We start from the raw sequence: 17,844 nt of genomic DNA on the forward strand, positions 1-17,844 counted from the left end.
AAGCCATATGGTTGTGGTGCCCATGTCTGTGATCTCAGCAGCATTCAGGAGGCTGAGGCAGGAGGAGTGCTAGGGCAGCCCGGTCTCAGAGTGAAACCCTTTTTGTCTTAAAAACAAAAAAACAAGGAAGAAAGGGTTACGGAAGGAGTGAATATGATCAAAGTACATTATATATGTGCATGAAAATATCATGATGGGACCCATTAAATAGTCAATTTTATGTATGTATTATCATAATTTAAAAAACAACCAGAATACCATTTATTTAGGCATTTGCCAAGGAAAAATAAATCCGTGAAAGAAAATTAACAAATTAGACTCCATCAAAATTTTAATCTTTATTACTCAAAAGACACAAAATGAAAAAGTAAAACATATGAAAAGTTGCAAAACTGACAAAGGACTTATCTGAAAAAAGGCTTGTTATAGAATATGTAAAGAACTCTTGTGCTGGGGGAGTGGCTCAAGTGATAGAGTGCCTACCTAGCAAGTGGGAGGCCCAAAGTTCAAACCCCCAGTACTGCCAAAACTAAGATTAAAAATAAAAAATAAAATAACTCTTGCAACTCAATAATAACACAATTCAATTTTTAAAAAATGGGCACAAGGTTTCAACACTTCATCAAAGGTAGAAAGATGGCAAATAAGTACATGAAAACATTCTTGACATAATCATTAGAAAAATACAAATTAAAACCTCAATGAGAGAGCCTAGCTACTTGGGAGGCTGAGATTGGAAGGATTCTGGTTCAAGGCCAGCCTGGACAAATAGTTCATGAGACCCCTCCCCACACCCCCGGCCATCTCCAAAATAATCAGCAAAATGGGCTGGAGGTGTGTCTCAAGCAGTAGAGCACATGCTATGCAAGCACAAACCATGAGTTCAAGCCCTAGTCCCACCAAAAAAAAAAAAACACCTCAATGAGAAACTGCTGTAGATCTACCAGAGCAGCTGACATTAAAGACTATACCAAATGTTTGAGGCAGTGAAGCTTCTGGAACTCTCTTACATGTTGATGGGAAAGTAAAAGGGTACATACAACAGCTTTGTTAAATAGTTGGGACATTTCTCACAAAGTCAAACATACTATATGATCCAGCTTTTCCCTGCCTAGATATTTACCAAGGAAATGAAAGCATATGCCCACAAAAGACTTGCACTTGAAGGCTCCTAATAGCTTTATTTGTAATATCCAAATACTATAACCAGGTCAAATGTCCATCAAGAGGCAAATGGATGAACAGATTTCCACACGGTATTTCTACACATGTATCTACACAGTGGGGTTCTGCTCGGCAATAGAAAGGAGTGAGCTATTGATATAGATGACAACATGGTTGAACCTGAGAATATCCAGACCAAAAAAAATGCATACTGTATGTGTCGGCATATAAAGTCCTAGAAAATGCAAATTAGTCTATAGTGTGGGAAAAGCAGACAATTGGTTGCCTAGTCATGGGGTGGGGCCAGGAGTAAAGGAAGGATTACCAAGTGCAGGAGGAAACTTTGGGGAATGGTGGACATAATCATTATTTCGATGGTAGCAGTGGCTTCGTGAGTATATACAGATGTCAGAACTCATAATATGTGCAGTGAATTCTACGCTAACTATACTTCAATAAAGCCTTGTTAGACTGTATCACGGGATGGGTTTGGCCAGTAAGAGGCATGGTGGGTTTGGGAGACAGCAGAAGAAAAGAGAGGTTGGAGCATTTCTTCTCTTTCCCTCCTTCCTTTGGAGTCTGGTCCTGGTGGTGGCTGTCCTTCTGTGACTCCAGGTTCACACATGTGGCTCCAGAACTCACCCGTGACTCTGGTCAGTCTTTGCCCTCCTTGACCTGTCAGGCTTGGAGGTGTAGGGGAAGGGTTTGGAACTTCGTGTTGTTGCTAGTCTCTGAGTGTCGCCAGCTTTCCTTTGTTCCCTTAACCCTGCCCTCACCTCTCCCAGCAAAATCTTTTCATTTGAACCACATTCAGTGGATTATATTCCCTTCCAGGACCTGCGTGATACTGGTTAACTGCAGGATAACCGCGGACAGTCAACCTCCAGCTCTGCTTTGTTGTCTCAGGTGGTACATGCTGTGCAGACCCCACGGGATGATGCACGTGGTTAGTTACTGCTATTGTCCCAGGTAAAGTCCCTGCAGAGGGTCCTTAGACAGGTGACACAAGAATCAGGTCCTGCAGGTCTCCCAATCTCTCCTCCAGAGCCCTTCCCCTTAGGTAAACCCTGTGCACTCAGACTGACAAGGAGAGGAAGCCAGTCCCTCCAGTTTGGCCAGTGAAGGCAGGAGGGCATTCTGCCAGCCCAGCACATCAACCGTCCCCGGCAAAGGTCAGGCTGCCCGGAATAAGGAAGAACCCCCAGCCAGGAAAGGTAAATCCAAACCTGAAAATAAAGACGCCGAGCAGGTCAATCAACACATCTGCAGTGTCCTTGCACAGCACTGTTTATGGGGCAATAAAGTGTTTAAATGACTCTAGGTTGGAACCAGCCAAGATCTCCTTGAATGGCTTATAAGAGCTACTGGGCTCCAGGAAGCCTGGAGGGTTAACACTGGGCCAATCCAAGCCTCTGGCTGAAACTGCCTGTTTTATCCCTGTAAGGGGAACACCAGGTCCTGGAGGGGTGGCTAGGACGCGGTACCCCTGGGAAGACTCCAGGCTCAGACAAGACAGTCTGTATCATCACAGGTGCTAATGGCCAATTTTGTGTCTTCTGTGAGGGGAATGTGAAGAAAAATGAAATTATTTCTTGCTGGGGATAGAGGTAGAGAGGAAGGGCTCTAGTGTGGTGATAAAAGCCTGGCATGGTGTCCTGAATTTGAATCCTGGCTCTGATCCTCATTTGCTGTCTGAATTTGACCAATTTACATACTCTGTCGGTAACTCAGTTTTGTCATCTGGAAGATGGGGATAATAGTGGTAATATGCCTGTCTAATAGTGCTTCTGTGAGGATTAAATGAGGTTAAATGCATATAACTAACTACTAACTAACTAACTAACTAACTATATATATATATATATATGCATATATAATGGGTTTAACATGTGTCCTGGCACACAGTAAGTGCTTTAAAAATTGGCTATTATCAAAAATGTTATCACTACATTCACATCTTCCCATCTGGCCATACTTCTTCCAGCTCCAAAGAGAACAAGGGTCCCTGGGAGACTAAGAGGTAAGAACTCAACACCTACTTCTGGTTGGGTAACAAACACAGTCACATGAATTCCAGACAAAGAGCAACTGTTACAGCCCCGCAGAATCCAGAGGCTGCTAAAGGGGTTGCTAAGTGACTGTGCAAAGTTAACCATGTGCAGATCACCCACAGAACAAGTCAGTAGCTACTGTATCTTCAGGCAACACCTTGCGTTTTCTTTGACACAAGACTGGCAACAATAGCCATTTGTTTAGAAGTCATTGCCTCTTTGTAGAAGACAAAATAGTCTGAAAAGAGTCTCAGTTTTGAAAACCCACCATCATTCATAGGAAGTCCAATATACTAGGAAATCCAATCTATTGATATTGGAGGGCAGATGCATTAGAAGAGAGAAGTGATGTTTAGGGAATGAACAGGTAAGTTCTCAAGAGGGTTCCCAAAGCCACGGTACCCTGGTAAAGTCTCTCAGGTCTTGGACTACCCTTCATCAGGTTCTGAAGCTTGATGCAAAACAGACTTAGGGGTAGACTAACATCAACCAAGATCATAAAACATTAATATGTAGGCCTGAGTGAAGATTAGTTATCTCCTTTTCCCTCTCTTACTCATTCCCTCCCTCTTTCCTTCTTCTATTTACTGAATAACAACTATGTGCTAAGTAGCTGTAAATAAAACAGTCTCTGCCCTCAAAGAACTTCCACTCTAGTTGGGAAATAAAAAATAAACATCAATGTAAATAATAGGGGAGGAGAAACATCATAAAGGACACAAGGTATCATTCACAGTGGACCAGATGGGAAAGGCAGGTCACTTTCTCATCTGAAAGCTGGCTTTGAACTGAGGTCTAGGGAAAAGGCTCCAGCGGCCTCTCTCTTGCTCCAGTCGTATCCTGCCCAGGGCCCAGACATCAGTGGATCAAAACTACTTCCCACTCAGTGCTGGAGAAGCGACCCTATCATCTTTACAAACACACGTTCTTCTGCCAGCTTGATTGGTCCAGTTTTGTGGTTACCATTACATGTTGCTTGGGTCAGTTATCCAAATTATTTAACCTCTCTATGCCTGTTTCCTCATCTATGCAATAAGGATCATGAGAGCTAGCTTGCAGGGCTCTGGGGTGGAAATGAGGATTCAGTGAGGAAATGAAGGCATGTAAAGACCTTGTGCCTGATATTAGGCATTCAGTAGACTGTTGGCTTTGATTATTCTGTCCCAGCCTGTGAGCCTTGTCTATTTGAGGAACATCATAGAGCACAGAGTCAGCTCATAGAAAATGGCCTCCAGGAACATTGAAGGAGCTGTGTAACCCATGCAAGTTATTTAAACCTTTATGCCTATTTCCTCTTCTGCATCAAGGGGCTACTTATGGACTCCACTTCATGGAGTTTTTGTGAGGATTAAATGAGTTAATCCATATAAAGCTGTTAGAATGGTGCCCGATGCATGGCGAGGGCCTGGATGCCCACTGCTATTTTATGTTAGGGTCCATCCTCTCCAAGGGTGACTACAACAATCCTTCCCATCCCAAGGGCCCTTTTCTAGAGCTCCTCCCCCATATGAAGAAGTTCATTTCCTTTCTCCTTGAATCTTGGCTGATTCTGCCACTCATTGTGGCAGAAGTGGCATTCTGGGACATCTGGGGCTCAAGAATCCTTGCAGCTTTCATTTTTGCCCTCCAGGAAGCCAGTTTCCATGTAAAGAAATCAGGGCCCACTACTGGAGAGGACACATGGAGAGAGCGAGGCTCTAAGGGATGAGGCGCAGCATGGAAAGGTACCAGCGCCCCAGTGGACAGCCATTGTGGACAGTCACAAATGCGAGTGAGGCTATCTTGCATTCTTAAGATGCTATAGTGGACACCATGGAAGTGAAGGTGAGTGTCCCAGCTGGGCCCTGTCTGAATTCCTGACTCACAGTATCTGAAAAATAAGTGGCTATCATTTTATGGTATTAGATTTTGGGGTGGTTTGTTATACAGCAATGAGTTACTGAACTATATTTACATATATGTGTGTAATACATAAATACACAAAATATACGCACACATACATGTGCACATAGCTTCACCCATATCATGTTGATTTTCTAGTCTCATACTCACAAGCCAACCTTATTCACCAGTTTTCAGCATCTCTTTTATATCCTATCTATATAATCAACCAGAGAAGGAGCCAATATTTGGCTAGTAATGAATCAAAGATAAAATAATCCAGAAAAAGTAAAAAGTTGTAGTCTCAACTCTTGGGAAACTTACAGTTACAATGACTATTAAAGTATCATGAAACAGATTAAAAGAACCAATCCCCTCACATGTGGATAAAGTTTTGTTCTTTTAGGGAATTATCAGAAATCATATGATTTTCTTTCAAAATATCTAAGAGCAAATAGTTAACACTTGCTGAATATTTCCTATGTGCCAGGCACTAACCTACGCAGTTTACACACAATTGCATAGTGTGGCAAGTTGTCTTTTCCAAATCCATGATACGTCCTATTGTTAATGTTCTTCTCAAACATGATGTTGGCATTCCACCCATCAAGTGTTGTGATCTGTGCTCCTTCCTCTTAAACCTGGGCAGGCCTTTGCAACTGCCTTTGACCAACAGAGTAAGTCAGAAGTGAAGCTATATGACTCCCAAGGCTAGGTCATAAAATGCCATGGCTTCTGCCTTGCTCCCTTGAGTTGTTCACTTTGGAAAACCAGCTTTCATGCTGAAAGGAAGCAGAAGTCACATAGAAAGACCATATTGTAGATGCTTTGGCTGACAGATCCAACTGTGGTCTTAACCCACCCTACATGTGAGTGAGGAAGCCTCTGAAATGGCTCTCACTTAGCCCCAGGTATTCTGAACAGTCTCCTGTTCACCTCACAGTGACAGAGAGTGAGTGAGAGAGAGAGAGAGAGGACCCTTCCTCAAATGCATGCCTCCAGTGAGCTTTTTACTCCAGAGAGGACCCGCCGCAACTCCTAAAATTTCTACCACCTCCCAACATAGTACTACCAACTGGGGACAAAGCCTATTGGGGAGTATTCATATTCAAACTATAATAGTGGCAACAAATATTTCTAAATAAATAATCTCTCAATAGAGTGGTTTCAGATTATAAATACCCTATGACTTTAGAGAGACTAACATTGATTTAACAATAAACTTTGTGTTACAAATTTTGCTGTCCATTAAATTTGTGTGGGTCTTGTCTATCTGCCTAAATTTTGTCCATCCTTCAGTGCCCACCCATATCAAGTCTTACCCCCTTCATGCACCCTTCTTTACTGACCAATCACAGAGTTTATTGCCTCTACAATTCATTCTGCCTCTACTGCCAGCCTTTTACATATGCATATTACCACCCAGAGTAGAGTGGAAATTCTGAGGATGAGAACTACACCTTGCATTCTACTGGGAATATGCTACTTCAATCTGTTCATGGAAAGTACTTGTAGAGTAAGGTTAAATGCTTTAGTATAGGATTTTTAGGGAGCTACATGCTAATGTTACATTATTCGCACTTCCACAGGTAGGGAAATTGAGGTTCTAAGAAGCCGAGAGGATGTACACACAATCAAGACTGGTTTTATAGTCTTCTAAGTACCCCAGGCTCTTGACACCCAAGCTTCTTGCTCCTCCATGGTGTGCATGTCTAAAACATGTTTATTCCTTTTGGATCATTTCTAAGACCAATTTTCAGGTTTGTCTGTGATCTGTATTCCTGAGGTAAGATAAATGGAACTTACTAGAATGTTGACTGCTGGGGATATTGGGTTAAAGGCACTAAGGAAGTAAATCACTTGGTAAGTAACTTAAGAAGGCCAAGATGTTAAACTCTGAGCTAAACAGAATTTAACTTATTTGTTACTGAGCTCAATGCCTTTTTTTTTTTTTTTTTTTTTTTTTACTGAATGCTAATAAAAGCTTGAGTTCTGTTGCCATGATTCCAGAGAAATTCTAGTTGTCATTTTTCTCTCTATAGGTAAGGAAATGGAGACTGTCAAATTTGGAAAGGTTGAAGAAAGGGGATAAGGGAAAACATATAGAGAATTTCTTCCCTTCTCTGGTGGGTAGTTTTGGTTTCCAAGTCAGAAGGAGTCATGTGACCTTCCTCATCAGTATTGTCACTGCCATCACCTCAAGGTAGTTTGGTTTGCTTCCTGAGGCCAACTTCCCCTCTTAGTCAGCATCTTGCTCTGGACCTTACTATGGTCTGAATGTTTCCCCTCCAAAACTCATCTTGAAAATTACTCTCCTCGGTGATAATATTATGAGGGGGGCCTTTAGGAGGTGAATGAATCATGAGGCTTCTGCCCTTATGAATTGATTAGTAGCTTATAACAGAGCTTGGTTTGGGCAAGTTCATCCCTTCCATCTCTTTTTCCATGTGAGAACGTAGCATCGTCCACTCTCGAGAACACAGCAACAAGGTGCCATCTTGGAAGCAGAAGGACCAGGTCCTCACCAGACACCAAAATTGCTGATGCCTTAAGATTGAACTTCTCAGCCTCCAGAAGTGTGAAAAATAAATCTATTGTACTAATTACCCAGTCTCAGGAATTTCTTTAAATAACAGCACAAAAAAACTAAGGTAGACTAGAAGGCAGACAGCTCTCAAAAGGTAGACCATTTCCTATGTTGAGCTCAACAGAGAAGTCCTCCCCATAGTTCCCTACTCTGACTCATCCCTGCTTCCCAGACATCTTTTGCCTGTTCTCTTAGCTGGCCAGATCTACGGCCAATTCCATGTGTGTGTCTTGTCTATTCTATAGGGCAGAGATGGCTAACAGATACAGGGTTGCAGGCTTCCTTTGAAGATCTCCTTCCTCTAATTTTGAAAGCTTTACTCACCTTAGTGGGATTAAATCACTTCCCTGAAGTGTGTCTTGAAGTGGTCCTCTTCACTGCCCACAACCCTTCAGTCTGGTTTTATTTTCTATGATATATTCTGTGGTTAAGATATGGGCAAGGGACTGAAAAACGCCAGAGGAAGGGAGATGATGAAAGAAAAGAGAGGAGCAAAGAATTAAGGGAGAAAAAGTAGTTTCCTGCACATAGTCCAGGAGATTCCCAGTATTCTGAGGAAATGGAGGCCCCCTTCCCTGCCAATACAACACCTTGACCTTACTGGGTCTCCTGCCCCAACCAAAGCTCCCCAGCACCAAACCCAGGGTGGAAATTGCAGAACTAAACCTGAGTCAGTGCTGCACAGCCCAAGGGGGGAGGCTCATATGAATTTGTGAGTGAATTAACCAGCTGCTCTCACTCTCCCTAGAGCATCCTGACCTCTGCACTGGACTGGAAACTGTGGTTTGATCAGGGAAAGTGACCCCAGGGTTACTAAAGTCTTGCTGTTCCTTTCCTAACTTCTGGGCTGTCTGGTTGATATAATACAATGGATTGGAGCAGAGACTTTCAAAATAACACGTGCCCTCTGTATTTTTTTTTTTTAGCAAACATTTCTCAAGTACTATGTGCCATACACCATTTTAAGTTATTTACATGAATTAACTCAGTACTATAACTTAGCATTGTTATGTCCATTGTACAGGTGAGAAAGCTGAAAAATTCTGGTGTAGTTATTATTTATGGTGAAATGACCCAAAGAGATAGTCTGAAGACTGTTGATGGAATTAAGGAGATTAGAAGGTCAAAATCAAATATTTGGCCATACTGTAAATACAAGGCAAACTGGCAGGGTGTCCCAGCCAACCTCTTTTTCTCTAGTTAAAATAAATTGACTCAAGGGATACACTATTGGATTGCAGTTAAGGGAGCTTAGACCCAAGGGCTAAACCTGTCCCTGATTTTAGTTGAGTGTCCTTGAACAAGGTATCTCTCTGGGCCTAGTTCCCTATCAATGCAATAGAGAATTGGGGGCTGGCACAGGACTCTAGGCAGCTTCTCATGCATGTGCTTACCATACACCAACTGCTTGTTTGGGCCCCGCCCTTCCAATCTCCACCATGCTTTTAGCGATCATAAGGATACTGCTTTGGATGCACTTCGTTATAGAAATAATTGCGCTAAGGTGAGATCAAGAAGAATTAACCTAGAAGGTAACACACACGCACAGGAAATCAATGTGAGTCAACTCCCTGTATAGCTATCCTTATCTCAACCAGCAAAAACTCTTGGTCCTTCCTATTATTGCCTATACTCTGTCCTCAACAAAATTAGAGATAAGGGCAAAATAGTTTCTGCCGAGTATCGAGGGGGTGGGGGGGGGGGAGAGTGAGGGGGCAGGGGGTAAGGGAGGGAGTGGGAGAAGGGGAGAGAAATGACCCAAACGTTGTATACACATATGAATAATAAAATAAATAAATAAAATAAAATAAAAAAGAAATAACTGCGCTAGAATTTTTCAGTTTCCTCATCTGCAGCAGGGGTGAGAGTGATGACCTAAGGTTCAATGACACCCCTAGTCACTGGCCCTGGGCTCTGCTGAGCAGCTGGCAGTGGCGTTCCTAGGAAATGAGCTGGAGGCTGAAAGTTGGACTCTTTCCCTGAACAGCTGGTGTGGCGAGCAGGGAAGGCAGGACAACCTCCAAGACTGTGGCCAACTGCAGTGCCTATTAAGGGTGACCCAGATGGCAGCTAGCCAACCGCTCATGTGCTTTGCAAACTGTAGTCTCTCTTTTTTTGAAGGTCTCTCTCTTTCACTCCCCCCCCCCCCAACTCCAGAATGTGTGGAAGTCTACACTTATCCATCCAGGGTAGGCCTCAGGCAGTTTCCATCTTCATGTGGATCCTGTGAGGCCCCTCATGGACTCCAGAACCATCAGGCTTCCTGGAGCGGACTTTAGAAGCAGAGGTTGCAGGAAAAATTATACCCCATATGTCACACCCCCCACCCCAGGAACAGAGATAGGGTCTTTTCTCATATCCCAAAGTTTCAAGATTAACATCTTCAAGGTGAAGGCTTGAGGTAGGCAAAGAAGAGTTAATTACAGGAGAAAGTGCTAAGCTGAGGCCGGTTTGGACTCTCCTGGAGTCCACTGGCCCTAGCTCTCAGTGCCCGGTTAACCCCCTTCCAGGACTGTCCCCTGAATTGCAGAGTCAACTGAATACCCACAACAGGAGAGTCTTTGGCCACATGTCCCCTACCTGGAGTCCAGGCCCCAACATTCTGCATTCCCTAGGAGAGAAGAGGATAGTCTGACCAGGGAGTGAGGTAGCTCTGAGTGTCACAAACCTCATGACAACCTTTAATATTAGCATGCATGGCCATTTATTTCTTCTTGTCTCAACCTGCTCATTCCAGAGTTGGCTCTGAGCCTTTCCTCTGCATACCCAAACATCCAGTGTTTTTCCCAAAACGAAAAGCAGTCTTCTTCCTTAGATGGATTTTTCTCTCTTCCTCTTGCTAATCAGGAAACCACTGGAGCTTTAGAATGGCTGTGTGCTCTGCTCTGTTTCCACCCTTCAAGCTTGCAGGAGTATTAGGGTTTGGTACCAGAGCACCCCTGCATGTAAGTAATAATCAGATGGGAACAAACAGCCCTGGGCCAGTCAACCTTTAGACGGAAGTCCTTCTGAGAGTCAAAATTTTAAATTAAGCATACAATTAGAATGACCTTTAAGTCTATAGTATGTGGCTTTATCAGCCAACAAGACCAAATTACTCTTATGTTTATTTTTAAAAAGTCAATGACCTATGAATAAACAGCTCTTGACATTGAAAATTGCCACATTAAGTACCCAATTCCTCTGCCCGATTACAACAGCCTCCAGAGCTCTTCCAAATTGTCACCCAGGATGAATATGACAGCAAACAATGCTGTAAAAGTAAGTAATCTGCTCTATAATTATTTTAGCGGCTGCTACTGCCAGCCACCAGGATCACTTATGAAAAAGGATGCAGCCGCTCCTTATTAAAAATGCATGAATATGCAGTCTCTTGATTGTGGAAATAATCAGTGGACTATCTAATGTAACAAGACTTAGCCACAGAAGAATTAATTAGGGTGAAATTGATTAAGGAGAAGAGGGTAAAAACCTATCTGTGATGATTCAGGCTCCGATTATATTCAAGCATTAATTCTCACATTCTTTTCAAATTAAGAGCTTCATCTAAGTGTTACATTAATATTCCAACACACCCCACCCTTCTTTAATCAGAGAGAAATGAAGCCATTTGCATTGACAGCTAAAGATCTTGCTCCTCTCAAGCCTCTTATTTAAGGATTTCAGGAGGTTGGAGTTTTTATGATTATTTTAAATAAAAGATGGGGGGGAGTGAAATCACCAAGTTTGTTCTGGTCTTGAACTCTGAAGACCTTGTTTGATTTCTCTAAAGCTAAAGGAAGCATGCAACACAGATAATTATGCAAGAGCCTCCTGATTTCTTTGTCTGGTGGTTACCTGCTCCAGAACAGATAAGGGGACCTTGCAGGGTCACTTTTTCCATCGCTTGAGACAGAGAGCTGCATCAAACCAGAGAGCCATATGTAATTATCTACCATCTCCTGAGAAGTCTCTGGGGACAGGGACTCCACCAACTCCCTCGGTAACAGATCTGTCTCCAACAGGCAGCTAATATATTCCCAGCTCCGAGCTCCTCCTCCCCCTCCGCCCCCTGCTGCAGTTCGAAAGAAGCAAAGACAAGCTTTCCCCCACCCTTGGTTTTTTCCTTTCACTTTGCCTCCGTTAGGAACCTGCTCTGTGTTTCCCGGCTCTGTGTCCCAACTGGGCTTAGGTTTCACAGGTCACTGACCTTTTCTTGCTCCTCCAATGACTGCTATCTTTGCAGCTCTTCTTCCACCAGTGCCTCGTTTTCAGTCCTGTGTGGTAAGGTGGAGTGCATCCTTTGTCCTGTCTGGGACAGGCAGCTCAAGGCCAATAAGAATCCAGAGGGCTCTAAGCCTACTCTGTGGGGATGCTCCACTCACCACTCTGGAGCTGGACCACCTGGGGCAACGCGCTGTAGGTGGGATTGTTAGGAATCACCAGACTTACATGGGGGAAGGGGGCAAATAGAAGAGGCAATTTCAAGCCCTTTGTTTGGCTTGAATATGATTTGTTTTCTCTTGGTTCTCATTTTGCATAGAAGCCGAGCTGATCACAGGCCTTTGGGCAGAATAGGGTGATGAGAACAGGAAGTGGAGTCTAACTCTGCCTTGTGGAGCTACCAGGTAGAGGGAACTGCGTGAGCGGATCTGGGAACAGCAAGCATGTAGCAACTTCATCATCCTGAACTACAAAGGAGGTCCCATTTACATTTATGACAAACTATCCAAGGTATCCCCATCCCCAGCTTGCAGTTTCAACTGCTTCAAACACTAGTGAGCAGGTGAACCAGGAGGGTGCTGGGGTAGACATATCACCACGGAGCAGGAGTACTAATGGTGCCGACAGCTGGACAAGTCCAGGCATCCCCTTCTTGCCCTTAAGTTGCATCTCCCAGAGGTGCAACCATACTAATCTGTCTGGTTCCACTGTCCACACCTCCACCCTCACAGTCACCAAACAGGACTTTGAATGACAAAGGAGGAATGAGGGGAGGTGGAAGGGCAGCTCTTCTCTCAGGAAACTCCTTCAGTTCTATGTAAATTTATGGATGCAAATAGTTATATGGGGGCAGGGACCCCAAGCAGCCAACCCCCAAATGCAAATAGTTATGGCGGGAGGGCAATCGCCCTGACTCCACCCATCCATGGAGCCTGGAACCTGGGGCTTAACTGTCTATGTCCTTTTGAGTCTATTCTTCTCCCATCTCTTTCTCAATTCAGATATTAGAAAATTGGTTCTGGGGACCAACCTGAGACTTTAACTTTGTCCTTAAGTACAAGAGAGAAAGTTGTGATCCCTGTCCTCAAAAAATGTCACAGGTTGCAGTAGGATGGCATCAACTTCAGTGAAAAGCCACAATGGGTAATGTATCACAAACCATTATAACACTGAGTCCAGAAAAAAAGGAAGGAACCTTGGGGAGTGGGCTGTGGTGATCAGGGAGGCTCTAAGGGAATTGGTAGGACTTGAATAGGATCTTGAAGGTGAGTTGGCATGGCATGGACTCAGGAGAGAAAGAGAGGAAAGATTCCAGTGAAGGGCAGGACTTAAAAAAAAAGGTAGGGAGTGGGGGGGGAGGCAGGACTGAGCAAACTCTGGCTGGAAAGCAGGTTAGGGCCCTGCAGCCTGTCTGAGGAGTAAGGAAAGCCAAACTCTGCAAGGGCTTGAAGGTCAGGTTTAAAAGTAGGATTTTAGCCTAGACTGTTGGCTCTCAAGTTTTAGTATGCTGCAGTGTTACCTGTACTGCTGGCTAAAAATGAAGGTTCCCAAGACCCAGCCTCTGTGGGTAGGGGTCCTTTTATATAAGCACCCTAGATATCTGTGGCATACATGTATTTGTGGAAGATCCTGTTCTCAACATCTCTGTCCCTTCTACACAGTGAGTGTGGCCTGTGGGTAGAGCCAGGGCTTTGTTTGCACCATGGAAACCCCAGGGCCTCAGAGGTCTCCCCAGCCTCAGCAAAGATGTTAAACTTTATCTCCTAGGAACCTGGAATCCAGGACATGGAATTATTTTGACTACACAGAAGACAAAGGGAAAACAGCCCTGATGAAACCCTGCTAGAGTCACACCTGTGCCTATAGGAGAGTGGAGAAGCTGCCTTGGACATTGGGACAATGGGCCCCTTCTTGAGCAATCCCACTTAAAAGTGTAGCAGACAGAATTTCAGGGGAGAGCCTTTGTATATTACAGAAGTGTTCAGCTCTAGTTCCCTTAAGTAATCATTGCCTCTTAGCATTGTAACCTGCACTGACTCCCAGATCTGCCTTTAATAAGTGTGGTGTAGGTAAGTTTCTTGCTTTCTCTACTAAACCTCTGTTTGCTCAGTTTCTCAATTTTTACTGGGAAATTTTCAAATCTAGAGAAAGTCAAAAGGATTGTACAGGAAAACCTATAAATCCTTCATTTAGGTTCACCAAGTGCTAACATTTTACTATTTGCTCTCCTCTCTCTCTCTCTCTCTCAATATAAATGTATATTTTACATACATATGAAGATGCAGATTTTTTTCATTTTGCTTAAGCACTTGAAAGTCACAGCTATCAGGATTCTTAAATACCTAAAGAACAAAAACATCCTCATAATTCCTGTTTAACTACAGTATCATTATCAACCAAGATATTTGACATTGATGTGGTAATATTAGCAAATTTATAAAATATAATTACATTTTTGCAATTCTCCAAAAATATTCTTTATGGCTTTTTAAAAATCCAGATCGCATAGTGTGTTTTAGTTGTCTTGACTCTTTAGTTTCCTTCCATGTAGAATAGTTTCCTTGTTTCTTGTTCATTTCTCATAACAATGACTTTCGTTGCTTAGGCATCTAGGTGAATTATCTTGTAAACAAGAACAGGATTTAGCTTATTTGATTGAGATTAAATATGTCTGGCCAAGAATATACTATGAAGGTGATGTTTTATCCTTCCCATGACCGGCACTGTGTCCAGAGGCAAGCCATGTCTTTTTGTTCCATCAGGGGTGATGCTGACTTGGGTCGTGAGGCTAAGGTGCACACTGTACATTCTGACATTTGGTTATGTTGACCCAAGCACCATGAAACTCTTATCAACCTAGATCATAAAATTCTTGAGGGCAAAAAGCAAGTCTTTGGAAAATAATGTGATACAGTTTACAGACGCTTTCATACAGATTACCTTACTTGCTCATCGGACTCTTGAGGGAGATATTTTTATTCCCATTATATAGGAAGGCAGCATCTCACTATGCTTAGGAACGCTGATGTTTTATCTGTGATCTACCCTTTAATAAAAATATTTTTTAACAGGTTACTTAATCTCTCTATTAAACCTGTTTGCTCAACTGTAAAATGGGGATAATGTCTTCCTCTCAGAGTGGTTATGAGGACTAAATGAAGGTATTGAAAAGAAAATGCTTAGGGCTTGGGGGCATAGCTAAGCAGCAGAGCATATACTTAGCATGCATGAGGCCCTGGGTTCAGTCCCTAGAAGGAAGAGAACAAGGAAGGATGATAGGGAGGTAGAGATGGAAGGAGGGAGGAAGGAAATGCTTGATATACTGCTTAGCATATAAAGAATACTCAAAAAATGAAAGTGTTGTTGGGGGCTGGTGGCTCGCACCTGCAATCCAAGCTACTCAGGAGGCAGAGATGAGGAGAATTGTTGTTCGAAGCCAGCCTGGGCAAATAGTTTGAGAGACCCTATCTCAAAAACTTTGCTTCTCAAAAAAGGGCTGGTGGAATGGCTTAAGGTATAGGCCCAGAGTTCAAGTTCCATACTGCAAAAAAAAGAGCATGTTAACCAGGCAGGGGAGACTGAGTTCCAGGGCAACTTGAGCTACAGAATGAGATCCTGTCTCAAAAAACAAAAACAAAAGTTTTATGTGTAGAGCTAAGCACAGATATAGACATACTTACATATTTAACATGCATGTGTATATACTAATGTTCAGGAAGGCCAGTCTGGCCTGTGGTTTCTCGCCTGAATAAATTAGCAAAACCCAGATTCAAAGCCCCCCTGCCCAACTCCAAATCCTGATCTCAGGCCCGTTTTCCACACATTATCTGCTGGCAATGGGCCAGCTGGTGTCGCTTTGTGCGAATCACTTGATCAAAATCATTTGACTAGTATGTCTAAAAATTAACTTTATCTTAGTTACACCTAATTTCAAGACGTATAAAGCAAGGCCACAGTGCTCTGATTGGTCAAGATTGGCCAAAGGGCCCCACGCCATTGCCCTCCATTCCCAGAACTCTGCCTGTGTGCGCCTTCTGCTCGTTCCTGTGACACTTGACAATCTCAAGAAAGGGGCTCTTCCCTCACACATCCCAAAACTCACTGCATCAAACAGCAGACCCCATGCTCCCAGGGGGCAGCATATTGGCTGGACAATGCTACATATGTAATCCATTCGTTCCCTTGCCCTGCCCATGGAGGGTAATTAGACTAGAGGCAATGCTGGAGAATGTTCCTTGGTTAAAGTGGAAAGGCTTTAGGAGTCCAGGACAAGCTGAAGTTCCTGCAAGTAATCCCATAGGTTTGCCTTTTTCTTCTGAGAAAGTCTTGCCATGTAGTCCAGGTTGACTTCGAAATCAAGACCTTCCTCTCTCAGTCTCTGGATTGCTGGGATTACAGGCTTGTGCTCCCATAACCCCAGCCCCATGGGTTTTCATTGGAAATTTCTATGTCTACTTTCTAAGAACTCCAGCTTCAATCAACACAGGGAAAAAATCTATAGCAGCAGCATGCCATTGTTTCAAGTCAACAATCTTTATCCCAGATGTTCAAGCATGGGTTCTGTTGAAAACTAATAATTCCTCCAGGCTGGGATTGCGAAGTGTGGGTTTGCCATTTTGGTGAGTGAATGTCTGGGAACTAGAGCTGGATAGTCAGGGGGGAGAGGGAATGCATTCCTGACTTGGAGGGTGGGGGACATTAGCACTAATAAAGGCTCAGAGGTAAGATCACCAAGGCCTGGGCTTTGTGAGGAAAGATGTGTGCAGGGAAGAGAGAGGGAGGAACCCCTCCTTTCCAGACACAGAGCTGACCAGTGCTGTGGAGCCACTGAACATTTCATTGATGGAAAATTGGATGTGGCTATGGTGCTTGGGATGTGTCTTCTGATTTCATGGCCAGTGTACCCAGATGGCTGATGAGGCTGCAGAAAAAAACACACCCTCACCCTACCCCACCCCCGCACATACCTGCCTGGTTTCCTGACCACAGAAGGGTGCAAATACTGACCTTTTTTCAGCAAGGTCAACAGATATCTGTGCTCTGGGTCTGGGAAGATGAATGAACCCTCAATCCCATCCAGATTCCATTGCCTCACAGACCCCAAACCCGTCTCCATTCCAGTTATTCAGCAGACACATCTATTATGTGCCAACCATCATGTTAAGCACAAAGGAGACACAGATGTCTCTGCTGTGGAAGCGAGCTTGGGGCAACAGATCCCTAAAGGCCCTCTAACTGGGGGCCACAAGCAAAGTGCTCTGGAGACCAGGGGCTCATTCAGCAACCTGGACACTGATGTATTCCCTGCATAGAGGGGAATTAGGACTCACTCTGGAGAGGACTGTGCTGGGAGCTTACTCTGTGCTCCAGCTTATTGTCCTCACAGCTGCCATGAAAAGATATTATAACTCTTAATTGCACAAAGATGTTTCAGGTGGGAACAGTACAAAAGAACACGTATGAAAGAACCCAGGATCCTGGTGATCACTGAGCGGTTTGGAGAGGCTGGAGCAGTGGAGGAGCAAAGGGGGCTGGCAGGAGAAAGCCTGGGGAGGTAGACTGGGCCTTGCATATCAGGATACAAATATGGACTTTCTGCTTTGATTTGGGAAGTTTCTGAAAGAGTGAAAGGGTTGTACCAAATGCACCCCTGATGCTCTCTCTTACTCTCTCTCTCTCTGGTCCCGGCCTCCTCTCCAAATTCTAATCATTCTGCATCTTCTCAACAAATATGATGGCCCACCTCTGCTGTGTGCCAGACACTGTTCTGTAATAGCAGGGAGCAAGATCGAGCCTATTGTTATGAAGCAATGAGGAGTAGTGGGGGAGACAGACAATAATTTAATAAACAAAAACTAAACAGAAGTGATCATTGCCAGTAGTGATAGGTGCAGTGACAAAAAAAAAAACACAGAACATGTCTAGCATGCAGGAGGTCCCAGCACCACACACAAAAAT

This window comes from Castor canadensis, chromosome 12 (genome assembly GCF_047511655.1).
Source record: "Castor canadensis chromosome 12, mCasCan1.hap1v2, whole genome shotgun sequence".
Classification (NCBI taxonomy): Eukaryota; Metazoa; Chordata; class Mammalia; order Rodentia; family Castoridae; genus Castor; species Castor canadensis.